Source organism: Aulonocara sp. 'chitande type north' Nkhata Bay, linkage group LG1 (assembly GCF_057382095.1).
Source record: "Aulonocara sp. 'chitande type north' Nkhata Bay isolate Kocher_YH1m ecotype deep benthic linkage group LG1, A_spYH_male_GT1.1, whole genome shotgun sequence".
NCBI classification, from domain to species: Eukaryota; Metazoa; Chordata; class Actinopteri; order Cichliformes; family Cichlidae; genus Aulonocara; species Aulonocara sp. 'chitande type north' Nkhata Bay.
This window is the reverse complement of record NC_141344.1, coordinates 25,608,592-25,623,130: the sequence shown is the minus strand read 5'-3', so window position 1 is coordinate 25,623,130 and position 14,539 is coordinate 25,608,592. Positions and strand designations below refer to the sequence as shown.

At 38.9% G+C, this 14,539-nt stretch overlaps 1 protein-coding gene across 2 annotated transcripts in view; it reads right to left on the bottom strand.

Moving 5' to 3' along the window:
• The window catches only part of pcdh17 (protocadherin 17), a 67,388-nt gene that overhangs the window by 38,098 nt on the left and 14,751 nt on the right, over window positions 1-14,539 (bottom strand). The gene's annotated exons all lie outside the window — the stretch shown is intronic.

Below are 14,539 nucleotides of genomic sequence, written 5' to 3'. Positions count from 1 at the left end.
AAAAAAGGGAGCCCTACATGGCCAAGATTTGAGCATTTCATTAACCACATAAGGCAGGCTAATTAGCCATTTGAGAGTAAACCACAGAGCTGAACATCAAATCTGGCAGACATCATATAATCAATGAGCGCTAGGACAACAGTCTCGATGAAAATAGAGAACATTGCCGATACGGTTCTGGAGTCCTAGTCGGACTGTTTGTGCAGAATTTAAAATGCTATTTGCTCCTTGTTCCTTTAACAACATCTCCACGGGAATCTGCTGACACTCTAAGAATATCCTGCACTTTTTTTTGTCCTTTCTATTTTTGTGCACAAAAATAAATTGCTTGTGAGGAAGCGCATCTTGCATGTGCTGGAGCCTGTGGTGCTTTATTTCATATGGGTAACCCGATCGCACACAGGGGCCTTCTACTAACGTGAATCGATAGGAAACTAAAACACATGCACATGGATGCAAAGAAACAGAATGACGTCTGTGATAAAGCATAGCAGTATAATGAAATACTGGTAGAAGCCCTACTGCATAAACAGGATAAAGCACCGTATGACTTGAAGTTTTACAGGGTAGATCAGTGTCGTGGTTTTGATCATGTTAAAGGAAAATCTTCAGAATTTCCAGAAATAGCTAAAGTTACAAAAAATGAAAAAAACTTGCAAGATATATAGACTTCTCAGCAAAAACACAGGGAGAGGGAAAGTTATATGCTTATATTCAGGCGAAATTATTGCGAGGATATAAACCAAGTCATGCTCAGGTAGGGAGGAATGGCGGAAACAAATGTCTTTGAGAGATATAGCTTTCATAGTGTTGTAGCAGTATTCATCACAGCAACACAAATAATTACCCTGTGTTGTGCACAACTCTCTGTGTCTTGAATTCGTGGCGGTTAAATGTCATGTTTAGTGAGTAATGTCTACTTGTGCCAGAGTTTTTCACATGCACAGCTTGACTCACAGTCGATAGAGTATTTCAATGTCATCCGTGCGCAGCGGTGGCTCGGTATGAAAAAGGGTGTGTGAAGGTCAGGCGGGCCACCTCAGTTCTTTGACCTTCCATGCTTTCACCAGCACCTTTATCTCTACCTAAACACTTTATTCTGCCTCAGCCTTCAACCAATACTAAAAGAAAACACCCACAGATTATGTCAAAGACTGGAATCTGACCACGAAGTAAGGAGAAGAATGAATGAAATCGTTTGGCATTGAAATGATAACAGCCTGCGTTTTTTTTTTTTCTTTTTTTTGGAAAAGAGAGTTGGGAGTTTTTATATTGATGTGCCCCTTCTGTACTTTTATGACCAGGGTATCAACCTTGGGCATATTTTTCAATCAACTCAGCTCTGTTAGCACTGAGCAGGAGGAAAGGACATTAACAGAAAATAGTTTTCCTGCCGGTTATATGGTTTAATTTATTTTCCACACCTGTGCACACAAAACAAATAATATCCTTGTGAACAGAACTTTTACTTTTTCATTATTACAACAGACTCAAAAAGTTATTTTTTGTCATCCACATGGACCAAAAAACCTTGAAATGTCAACGGTCTGTTGTACATTAGCATTAAATTTGCTTTGATTAGCACGATGAATGGAAATGCACATCCCCATTGCACGGTAAATACGATGGTATTTTGTTTGGTTTGTTATCAAAAAGGGAAAAGAGACATTTCACACCTAAATTACATGCTCCACCCTGCACGAGCCAATAAAAAGCACATTAAGCCACTTCATAGGACCCTGTTTCCTGCCAACTATTCCAGGCTGATCTTAAGGCTCCATCTCTTCCTGCCTGTCTGTACTGCCCAACCCTTTCACTACAATGGGCCCCTTTCCAATTAATGGGTCGATAATAGCCGGCACGAGATGCTTTGTACTGAGCCGGTCAGCGCCCGCAATGAATACAGGATAATCTGAGGGAAGGTGATAAAAAGTGGATCATGTCTGTTATCTTACTGTTATGATTTCTAGTAGTATTATTAAACGCTGTATCAAAGAGTTAATTAATTAGTTTAACATTACAAGTGCAGCTGACTGTTTCATACTGCGTGTTTCCCAAATGTGAAACCTCATGAAAGTGATCTGAATAAAAAGAAAAAAAAATCTAAGTAAATTGAGTGGAACTAAACTGACCAAAACTGCAGTATCTGTATATTTGGCCTATGATGGTTAAAAATCTGACTCATTTACTGGCCTAAAATATGAGTTTTAGACCTTAAAGGCTCAGAGAAGCACTGAACCCATTTAACGCGAGATGAATTCAGTAGTTCTGGGTCGATCTACTTTGTGCAGATATGATCAGAGGTTAGGTTGTTTGGTAGCGTGGATGAAAATTGCAAAAGCATGTTGTCGATTTGAAGTGAATGATGCGTTGTATCTGCTCCATGTAGCAAGGCCACAGAGGTCAGAAAGATACTGAGTACAGTGAGGCTGAGTAAGTGTAAAAAGCTGCACTCTATTCTGTATTCCCATTCAGGTCCCAAGACTGACCGCTCAGACAGCCGGCCGATTGAGACAAATGGGACGAGCATATTGGAGTGCTATTCTATTCTCAGGGCATGCTGGTGCATTTTGGGGCACTCTTCATTTCTATGGGGCTATATTTGTGCATATCAGCCTATGTGTGTGTTTGCGTGTGTATTTGATATCTTAGGTAGGAATGGTGAACGAGGACAAATTGCAGATTCTCTTTCACACATCAATGGATTGCTCTCTTTTATTCACAGGAACAAGAGTACACCCCCTCCCTCCACCTACCCTGTTAGGTATGATACATGCATTTGTCCTTTACTGTCTGCCAGGAAAACACACACGCACACACAAACACACATTATTCTCATTCAGTGTATGCTTGTGAGCACATGCGTTTCTTCACATCAGGCAGTGCGAGTGGCTCCTACTCAACCCCTTCTCTGTAAGCTAAAAGATAAACCCTCTGTTATTATGCGTCGCTATGTATCTGAGTGACATCATTCCTACTGGAAAACTTAGAGCGGATTAGCTAAAGCTATACAGAAAAAAAAAAACATGTAAAACAGAGAAAATTAAAGGAACCGATCATTTTTGTGCAGTGGAAGCTGGAAATACATGAAAACAAAACACACACAAAAAAAAAAAACAGAACGTCAGTAACATAGTAGCTCTTTCTGTTCATGACTCATCACAATTTAGAGGTTATTGTAATGTGCAAAGTGCAAACACAGAGTTACAGGTTTTGTTGTCTTTTGGCTCTATTGCGCCCACCAATAAGAACTAAAATCCAGCGAGAAGTCAAGGAGGCTGGCAAACAGCAATGTCCACAACAAACTTATCTCGTTTCACTAAAATCTGACCAATCCTGTAGGGGAGCAGTGATTCCTGTGAAGCAACAAATGCAACCTTGATTAATAAAGGCTAATTAGTTGATCATTGTGTGCAAGTTTCACCAACATCTTAACTTTACCCAGGAGGTAAAGTGACAGGAACAGGCAGACGGTGGACGCCTCGCCCATAAAAACTGAAAACGAAAGGCATAAAAGCAAAGGGAAAAACATCTTAAGAAAGGGGTGGAGACAATAATTACACTGCAATGATAATCAACTGGCTCAGATGCACAAGGGATCAGATCAACTTAACATCCAAATATCTTCCTAGAGACAATCAACCAATCAATCAATCAATCAATCAGTCGTCAGTTAAGTAAGGCTCTTACTTAACTTCTAAATAACCTAAAAGGGGTCCAGTCCAAACAAGTAAACCAATGACAACTCAACAACCACAGTTAGCCCGTGTGAGTCTAGATACTACTTTAACATTGTTTCAGCAACAAACTGGTGATTTGTGCAAATGGATGTTTAGTGTAAAGAAAGGCCTCTTTTTGCTATGTGATACAAAAAAAACCCCCACTGGACTGTTACTTTCTGTGACTAATCTCAAAGAGAAGGTCGTCCGATATAACACTGCAAATTTAAAGGTTTTTTGATACATTTTTTTTATTTGTTTTTTAACTACCAAGCACACAGGTAATGGTGAGTGACCTGCAGGCTCTGTGTGTACATAGTCTAATGAACAAGGAACAAGAGAGAATAAAAACAATCATAATACACCAACGATGGCAGAGCCTTTCACCATATCAGACTCAGGTTATTTTACACTAGAGTTCAGGTTTCAGGTTTCTCCACCACAGACAGAAGAAGCAGCGCTCGCAGCATCAGAGAGGGGTGCGTATCTGCAGCATCCCCCTTCCACGAGCACGTTGTGCGAGTGCTACGCATTACAACTCTGCCACAAAGCTTCCACCTTTTTCGACAGCATTCCACGTGCCGCTCTTCCCTCGACACCACAGAGACTGGCAGTGGAGGAGGAAATAGCTTCACTCCTGAATAAGGAAGCAATAATGACAGTCCCTCAGCCAGAGGCACAGAGGGGCTTTGTCTCCAGAGTTTGGTGCTTTAAAGTCATTTACAGCATTATGTCTGAAGAAATGAGGCACTGCATTCAAAAAAAATTTCAGTAAAAAATTACAATTTCAGATGAAACGAGATGCATTTTGTATGCAGATACAGTCATCTACAAAACCGCCCTCATTAATATAGTCAGAACGATTAAATCTTTACTAATAGCACTCCTTCAGTTATACAGAGAAGCTTCTTATAGTTTTACACATTACTACGCAAAATGCCATACCCTCCCTCCCCCCTGGTAATGGGCTGCTCTAATGTATAAACATCATCATAAAATAGTCTTTGAAAGAAGAATTTTTCACATTAAGACAATTTTGGATTTCAAGGTGACATGGCATTCTTTAGACATATGTGGCGCAGGCACGATACGCAGGCTGAAAATATGCCTTTCGATAGGACTATGAAGGCTTTCTCTAAGGGAAAACATCTTTTTGCAACGTTTTATGGTATGTTGCACACGGACCTATCTGACTCCACTCTTCAACTCTATATCTTTTTTTAAATGTAAGTGCTTTTAGTTTGGCTTTGATTTAGCCCTGTAAAGCCTCAACCATGAAATAATTGCTAGAAAGTTCACATTTTGGGGGGAAACCTGAGATTTTATTGAACCTTCTGACCTAAAAAACGTAACTGTAATAATGTAATTATTAATTAAATTGTATCAAATTAAAAATATGTGCCATTGATTTAGTTCTTTTGTGGGGGGGAAATCACACTTATATGGAGGTCTCAAATCATCTCATGTATGCAGGGACAAAAGAAAAATCCTTTGCAATTATTTTGAAGTCGCTCTACTCAGAATGACAAGCAAAAAGGAAAAAACTCTGTAAATTTCTCCGCTGGTTGCATTTCTACCACACGTCAGCGGCACTCAAACACTTAAATACAACCTCTAGCATAATTCTAAGGTGCCCGGGTGAGCCGTGCTGTTGACAGAAGTTCAAAGCAGTAGTTAAACTGGTGTCTCCCATGTGTGAGCGAGTGCAGCTGTATAAATGACACGAGGCACAGCTAAAATCAAGCATGCGTGCTCAGCAGCCCTCTGTATAAAGCAGAGAAAAGGCTAAAAAAAGGTTTCTTTATGCAGTGCTGTGAATCATCAGGAAGGGGCATTCACACCTGGCCTGTTGTTGTTTATTTTGCCACACCTCTAGTACAGCAACCTTTGAATTCAGCTACTTTAATTTTACAGATATGCTGATTATGTGTACACATGAAAAGAAACCCTGTGGTTGTCTTTACTTATGAAAACAAAAACACATCGATTATAAGAACATATTGGGAAGCAGGTTTGATATTTTGCTTCCAATGAGCCAAAATTTTAAAGACTTTCTGAAGGTCTTTTCAAAGTTATTTCTTTTGACACTGGCTGCTTTTTCACTAACTTCAGCTCAGTCCTTGTAACTGACCGTTTTGTTTGAGCCACAACACTGACCTATGAATCATTCAAGTACAAAAAAGGGCACCTAAGTGGAGAAAAGAATCAGTGTTTTGTCTACATAAAGCAGACACATTAGCAAAAAAACAGTTTTAAATGTATCTTTAGCCACTTTGTTACCAGTAGAAATGTTGCGAAAAGGCAATTTGTTTAGTTGACTTGATAAAAATCTATTTTAAAAAAAGCCAAAGATAACACAGTGTCACAGACATAAAAGACTATTTCTGCTCCAACAAGGTAATTCTCAAAAAGCTATTAGCTAAAAACCATATGCACATCATAATGTCTCATTATGGTGTGCATTTGAGAAAAGTGGAGCAGTGAAAGACAAAAGAAGAAGTGGTGACCCTGAAAACTACGCACAGCAGATGAATAGTATCTGAAAATCGCAGCCTGACTAGACCTGACTAGGGCTGTGCGATATGACGAAATATATCGGATGACAAAATGAAAATATCTATCGTTTCGTATTATACACTATTGTTTGTTTCATGGTAGGGCTGGGCGATATATCGAGTTTTTTAAAAATATCGATACATTTTCATACGAGATATAAGATGTGACAATATCGTTTATATCGATATAGTCTATGTTACGTTATAATTATACTTGTGGAGCCGCAGGTTTGCCTCTCTTTCGTCCACTTTTGTCTCTACGCAACGTTACTCGGCCTCGCCTCTCCTTCACTGAACACAACTCCCCCTCCCCCATAGCTTCACCTGCAGGCAATGACAAGATGAAAGCGGAAAATCTCCGTTAGCGAGTTACCGTGTGTGGGGCTGGACGGCGTCAACGTGTTAGCGAGCTAACCGCGCTAACGACATGCAGCCCGGAAGGGCTGCACGGCCTAAAATCCTTTCATTTTCTCAAAAATCGACAGTGCGCAATATGTATGAATTCTGGTTGTGCTTACTGACCGCGAACCGATTTTATGTGGAACACAGCGCTCAGCAATCTGTCAAAAAATGTTTTAATATGACTTTGCTAAGCTACGGAGCTGCACCGCTTGATGGATTGTCGGAGGATTACGGCTACCGGAGAGGAGCCTCGCGGAGTGATACGTACTGTGCTTCAACATAATATTACCGTACTGTGTGTGTATAAGGACCACAAATGGCACCTGTTCAGAGACGTGGTGCAGCTGTGAAATCTGTCTTTGTTATTATGCTCAGCGTCTTCTAGTTTACATTTTGACTGCACAATTGTGAGCTTTTTGTTATGCACAAAAACAACATTGTTTTCTTTTATTTATGGACCATGATTATTTAATAAATGCTGATAATTTATTTTTGAGTAATTTCTTCATGTACATCTACGCTGTATGTAAATAAAAGTGCCCGTGTGACATCTGGGACACAGTGTGACTAAGAACTCTCTTTTTGTTCTTAACTTATGGCTTTAAAAAAAAAAATCGAGATATATATCTTATATCGCCATGCAGCTAAAAAATATCGAGATATGAATTTTGGGTCATATCGCACAGCCCTATTTCATGGTATCGCAATATTTTTTCATCGTTTAGATGGTCACCACGTGGATGCAGGCACAGAGAAAACCAGCATGGACAGTGAAGATGAGGCAGAACCAGGTAGCTCCAAACAGAAGGACCAGTCACAAAAAATCGAGGACCTTATTCCTACATGAGCGGCTACCTCTGCAGCATGGACATGGTTTGGTTTTGAAAAGTCTGACATGGACAGAAAACTGTACTATGCAAATTATGCCACAAACTGATCCCCACCACAAGTTCAAACACGACAAACCTCTTCAACCACCTAAACAAGAATCACGTGAAAGCGTATGGAGAGAGTTTACAGATGAGAAGGAACAAAAATGCACTATTTTGAGATGTATCGTTATCGGGATGAGAAACGTCTTATATTGGGATATGAGATTTTAGTCATATCGCACAGCCCTAGACCTGACTCGGGACCTGAGAAATGCATCTGGCCCTTCAGTTTATCCACCTACTCTTTCAAAAAAGTCTCATCAGAAATTGTCTCATTGGGAGGGGAGTGTCAAGAAGCAACTGATAGAAGGCTGAGGTACACAAATTACACAAGAACTGGTCTGAGAATCAGTGGCAACAAGTCTTATGGAGGCCGAATCCAAATTTAAAGTTTTCAGTTTAAACAATATGCACAGAAGAGATCAACAGTAAGCATCTACGGGTATCTGTAAAACATGGTGGAGACTGGTTTGGGGCTGCATTTCAACCAGTGGTGTTGGACCACTGGATGGCTGGATTGACAAATATGAATGCAAAAAAGTACTACTACTACTAACTATTCCTGAAGACTACTTATAGAAATTACAAGAAAGCATACCTAAGAGAGTTCAGGCTGTGTTGAAGAATAAATGTGGTCACACCAAATATTGACTGTCAAGCTCGTTACAATTGTACAAGCTCTGTTTTTGTCTTATATGCTGTATTAACATCTATGTTTGCGTGTATTTCAATAAATCACAGCAGCTATTTCCCATTTTTCTATCAAATCATAAGGAAATGAAGGTTGACTGAAGAATTTTGAACATTACTATATGTATTTCCTGCATTCACAATGCTGCATCCTTTTGTCCATGCATTATGAAAGAGGGTTCATTTTATTTGATTTGTTTTTTCAGAAATTCTAAAGGAAGAGAAGAAAGCAGAGTACATCTTGTGAAATCAGTGGCAGCACAACAAAAACATATCAGTGGGGCTTATCTCAGAATATATTGATTATTTGTCCCACTTGTAGTGATTTGTCATTTAAAGCATCTTTACCGACAGCCTTCCAATCTCTTGTACTGAACTCCACTTCGGTACCATGAATCTAATAAACTCGGGCTGAATAAACTTGGCCACTGTGTTAAAGGTGCCACTGCCTTGAAATACTGTGTTTTATTAAAACTACTACAGGGCTTTTTGTAAAATTGCTGGTTTATTATGTAGCTGGTGACTCAGACAGCTCTAATCCAACTCAATAGTCTCATCTTGTTAATCATGGTTTGCCGCAATTCATTATTCATAACAAATGCATTTCTTTTTATTCTTATCATTTATAATTTTTTATATTTATTGTTCATATTCATTTAGTGGGGGCTTTTCTTCATTAGATAGGGCTAAGTAGCACTTTAGAGGCTTTTATGTATAGTCGCATAAACAGCGTGACCTCTCCATTGCATATTCATTCCTCGCCAGCAAACACACAATATTCATAATTTGTATGCAACCACTCTGATTGATTGTCTATTATTTTTGGTTGACCATACAGCAGCATTAGAGAAACTATTAGGGGCCCAGCAGAGTGCATGGAGTCGCCCAACTGGCACAAGGGCTTTTTTAAAATTATTATTCTTAGTCTTTATTTAAGAAACGCTGCACTGAAAAGAAATCAGAAAACAGAAAAGAAAGAGATGAATTGTTATTCAAACCACACCATAGTATAAAAGACTAAAATCAACGATAGGTGAGAAGAAAAATAGAAAGACAGCCTGTGTGATTACTGATGATATATCATTCCATTTGAAGAAGAGCCTCAGCAAGTGCATAATATATATAATTTTCTCTTCTGTCTACAAATGACTACTTTGGTAGCATTTCTAAGGTAGGATCTTTATGTGCAACTGGGATTGCTGCATCTGCCTTTAAGAGTAACAGCTATGAAAGAGTCTATCAGTTCTAAGAGCTGCTTTTGTAAAGCACATTCATCTATTTGTAATAATGTTTGTCGTTTAATTTTCCAGACTAAATTACTTGGAGAGCATGAAAAGAACACTCTGGGGGATAAACGCAGCCTGAGTCTAAGAGATGGTCAACAAAGCATTGTTAAAATCTTATTCTTAAGCCTGTCATTATCATCTTGAGAATCAACTCACGCACAATAAGAAAATGCAAACCTCTGGAGAGAGTGCATATCCTTGAACTTGTTTCCCTGGCTTGCACTTACACACAAACTTCACACACACACTCTCACAGGTACAGGAGATCTGACAACCTAGCCTGTTTTATAATGCATGAAAAATCAAACGATGGGGTAAACTACATCCTGCATAAACAAAACGCCACAGACGGCTTGTGTCTTAATACGCAGTGATAGAGAACAATCTGTTTACCGCAAAATTATAATACATATATATAAATATAATTACCAGTTTTTAACTCCTTTGCAAGTAATTGTTTTATTAATTGGCTGATTAAGCCCGTACTGAGCGAATCATCCTTATCTAACTAAAACGAACAACATTTCATAAACAACAATAATGCTGACCAACATCCCCTTGGGGAAAGATTACAATTATCTGCCACACTGGCAACACACAACACATGCTATGTACTATGGCAAACTGTCAGTGTCTCTTTTTTTTTTTCATTCCTTTTCCTAAATGAAAGTAAACAAAATGAATGTGACCCACTTTATGATGCATCTGTGGTATGAAAATGCTCCATTCATAAAGAAGATTGATCTGATCAGACCATCAATGAGGGAAATGCAAATGACTCTTAATAAATATTTAATGTTAATAAAAGCATCCTCTTCCTATACATGTTAGAAATCTTGAAATCCAGACACTGGAGGTTTTGTGTATACAGGTGCATACCTTAAAAGCCAGTAGTGCGATACTAGTAGTACTATAATACCATGTGGGGTAGTTACTCCATTAGGCATTAGCGAATACTGCCAATCAGAGGTATGACAGTTTTGTCATTTTTTTAATCTTTTTTTTTTTCGTTTACCTATAACATCCCCCAAAAATAGAATCATTCTAGACATATTTTTCAAACATAAGAAACAAAAAAGAAACCCTAAGAATGCAATATTGTAAAATTGCACTGCCTGCTCACCAGCTGCTGTACATTTGTCTTTAGGCAAACCAAATGTGGGATTGCTGAAATGCCATGCAAGTGGGATATTCAAGCAGTAAAATTAATTCCAGTTTCATAAGGGTGGCATTGGCACAATTCACATCCTAACAAGCTGCAAACTAAATTCAAATTGAGTGAATTCCTATGACTGACCGTGGGGTTTTGGAATTGAGTGAGAAGTCTGCCATAATCCTCTTCTACCAGACCGGGGAATTGGTCTCTACATGTGTCAGGGTATCAGTGTATGTGTTCATCTGTGCATGTGTGTGTCATTGTATTATCCATGTTGTGAGGAAATAACACTGTTTACACAGCCACATTATGAGTACCTACAGATCTTTTGGGGACAAAAGCAGGTTAGCATAAACTTAACTTAAATGAATTCATGTTTAAAGGGCAAAACTCAGTTTAAGGCTATACTTTACAAGTTCTAGGGCACCTAAGTAACAAATTCAATAGCATAGTCCATGAAAACTGCATATATTTAACTCAAGTTGAGAAACTCAGACCTATATAGGTAGATCATTGTATTATAAACTATATAATAAATCCAAGCTGTTACTAGCCAATAGACTGTGTTTGCTTGATATGCCCACATGGACTGAAACTTGGATTTTCCTGCCAGTGTTTTGATATAAACACAAACTCATGACTGAAGGATTTCATATCAGCCTTTACTCCATTTTTGCTATTGTTTTAAATGGCCCTGAAGTATTGGACACCATGAACAGAGGTCAAAGTTCAAGCAATGTGAGCTTTGACCATTGTGAGTCCACAAACTCATGACAGCGCTTACTGCAGGTGTGCTTTGGTCAACACAGCAACAAACTGTTGAGGTGTCGCTTAAGCCATTTAAAATTATTGGTTTCAGAGCTCAGTGGTGTTGCTGGCACACTGTGTCTCAAAGGGCCACAGAAGTTATGATTAGGCGAGTAGGGTAGGTCTGCCAAAAAAGAATCTAAGTCAGTATAAATGTCCCACCGTGGGAAAATGTGTGCGTGTGTGTGTGTGTGTGTGTGTGTGGATCCAGTGAAGGAATATATTTATTAGCCAGTAAGTGTGCCTTTAGTGATGTCATTCCAAAACCAAACTCACCAATTTTCAACATGTTTATTTAATTGCTTTATCATATCATATCATAAACAGTTAGGAATTAGGCACATCTTGCTCATACTGGGATAAACCCAATTTTTTCTTCTGAACTGCCACGATTCCTCCTGATTTAGTTGCCGTCATTGCCTGATGTGAGCCCATAAGAAGATGGGTGCACAGAGTGATTAAGCTGACACCAAATTCTAAAACGTGCCATCCAAATGAAGAAAACTGCAGAAACTGAGACTCAGCACCGACAATAGTTCATTCATCTGATCAGATAAATAATGTGTCATTTCAAAAGCTCTTTCAAAAGATCAGATACACCATTAGAGGATCTGTTGGGAAATTCTATGCTATGCTACCTAGCAACCCTTCATATCTTTTATTAAAAGTATGGCAGCTTATTAACACATAACCCCAAAGTTATTAGTGTACTCGATGTGTTAGATAAAATGACTGCTTATTTTTATATATTACTGAGAAAACATATCAGTCATTTCTAAGTATGTTTATATCCTTGTTCTGGTGTTCTAAGGGTAGGCGGGAGGAGGTTTGAGATTAAATTGTTTTCTCATCTCAGTTTTTATAGTCTTTACTGTATTTTGCCGTGGAAAAGATAAAATAATAGGACGTTTTTGGCGAGCCACTATGACCTGTAGCCTCAGTTTTCCCGGCCTTAGCTGACATGAGTGGCACTAAGTGCGGTCTTCTGTATCGAGATGCTCTTCTGCACACCGTGGTTGTATTGAGTGGTTATTTGAGTTAATGCTGCATTTGTATCAGCTCTGTAATATTTTATCGTTTTTTAGACCATCCTCTGTAAAACCTAGAGATGGCTGTGCAGGAAAATCCCAGTAGATCAGCAGTTTGTGAAATACTCAGACCAGCACACCTGTTAATACCAGGCAGGTTCAGAGTCTCTTAAATCACCTTTCTTCCCCATTCTGATGCTCAGTGGCTATAATGTGATTGGCTGATTAGATATTTGCATTAACGAGGAGCTCAACAGGTTCCCCTAATAAAGTGTGCAGTGAACGTATGTGAATGAAGTGGTGACTGAGACGAGTATATATTCATATACTGTTCTGGAGCCAGAATAATGAAGTGCAGTCGCAGTTATGTGCAGAGCAGTATAATGAGGCAGCCTGTTCGGTAGTTGGCACTCAAATACCAAGCCAAAAAAAATTATATAGGACCTGCAAATTAAATAAAATTGCCCTAAATTACAGCCTCCTAAAAAAAAAAGAGGCAGACTGGAACATGTTGTGACCATATCTCTATTTTCCAAAAAGTACGCCTTGTTCTAATCTTACTCAAAAATTAAAGGCCTTGTTAAATTTGCAGTCATCTTCTGCAGTATTACTGTATGGATGGAGTTCCTACCAGCACTGCCGTTTAGAGCAGGGCGATATGACAAAAATATTCATCACGATATAGATTTGAAAATTTGCAATAACGATATAACTGACGATAATTGACACTAGACAAAATACTTTGCAACTCCACAATTTTATTAGTGCAAAAAAACCCATCAATGTATTTTCACTTAAACAAGCAGCTGTTTTTTGCATTAAATTTATATAAAAATGTAACACTACAAATGCAAATTCCTTCTTGCTGACAGTTTAACCAAAAGGCATTTCCAGTGGAAATTGGCCGACATATCCTCAGCATACCCAAGTATAATATCCACAAAACTTAAAAAGAGTTTATACACACAATACGGTAATATTATGTTGAAGCACCGTACGTATCACTCCGCGAGGCTCCTGCCTACGATAGCCGTAATGCTCCGTCAATCCATCAAGCGGCGCGGGTTCGTAGCTAAGCAAAGTCGTACTAAAACATTTGACAGATTTTTGAGCGCCGTGTACGACATAAAATCATTTTGAGGTCAGTAAACACAACCAGAATTCATGCATAAGGCACACGGGACTATAAGGGGCACTGTCGATTTTCAGAAAAATCAAATGATTGATTTTAAGTGTGCCGTATTTTCCAAAAAACACGGTAATAACGACGGCCCGCTGGCATGCTCTACCAAAAATAGTGCTCTGTTGTGTATCTGATGGACGAAAGCTAAACCAGTTTCACACCACTGAAGTTGCAGCATTTTTACAAACCAATTCTGGTTCATCCGTTTCATTCAAAGATCCGCTTTCGCCCTTGTCATTCTCCGTCGCCACCGTGCCTTTTTCGCCATGTGCGTATGAAAACAAAGACACTGCGCATGTGTGTTTTACCCATATTCTATCGCGATATTTCATGTTCTTATCGTTGCCCAACATTATACCAGTATTACCGTGAACGGTATGATACGGCCCAGTCTTAGCTGCCATCTCTGCAGCCAGCTCGCAGAAAACTTTTCTGAAGAGGAGGGGCATCACAACACGGCATGTTTGTTCTTCTATCAACACAATCCACATCTGTGGCAGTTTAGCCTCAGGAGTAAATGATAAATGTGGCTTTTGGCATACATATTTATTCCAACACACAAAAACCCTTAACGCAGCAGTTTGCCAGCTTTCTAAAATAGCAGTGTTGTTTTCCCTCAATGCTTGAGACATTTTATGTAGACTAACCAGCTGGTCTGGGAAGCTTACAGCTGGGACCAGTCTTAGTATTATTGATAAAAGAAAATATGTGAACTTGGGGTAAAAGAAAAGTGAATGAGGATTGGGAGATAGAGGACTTTAGCTAAAGCTACATTATTTAT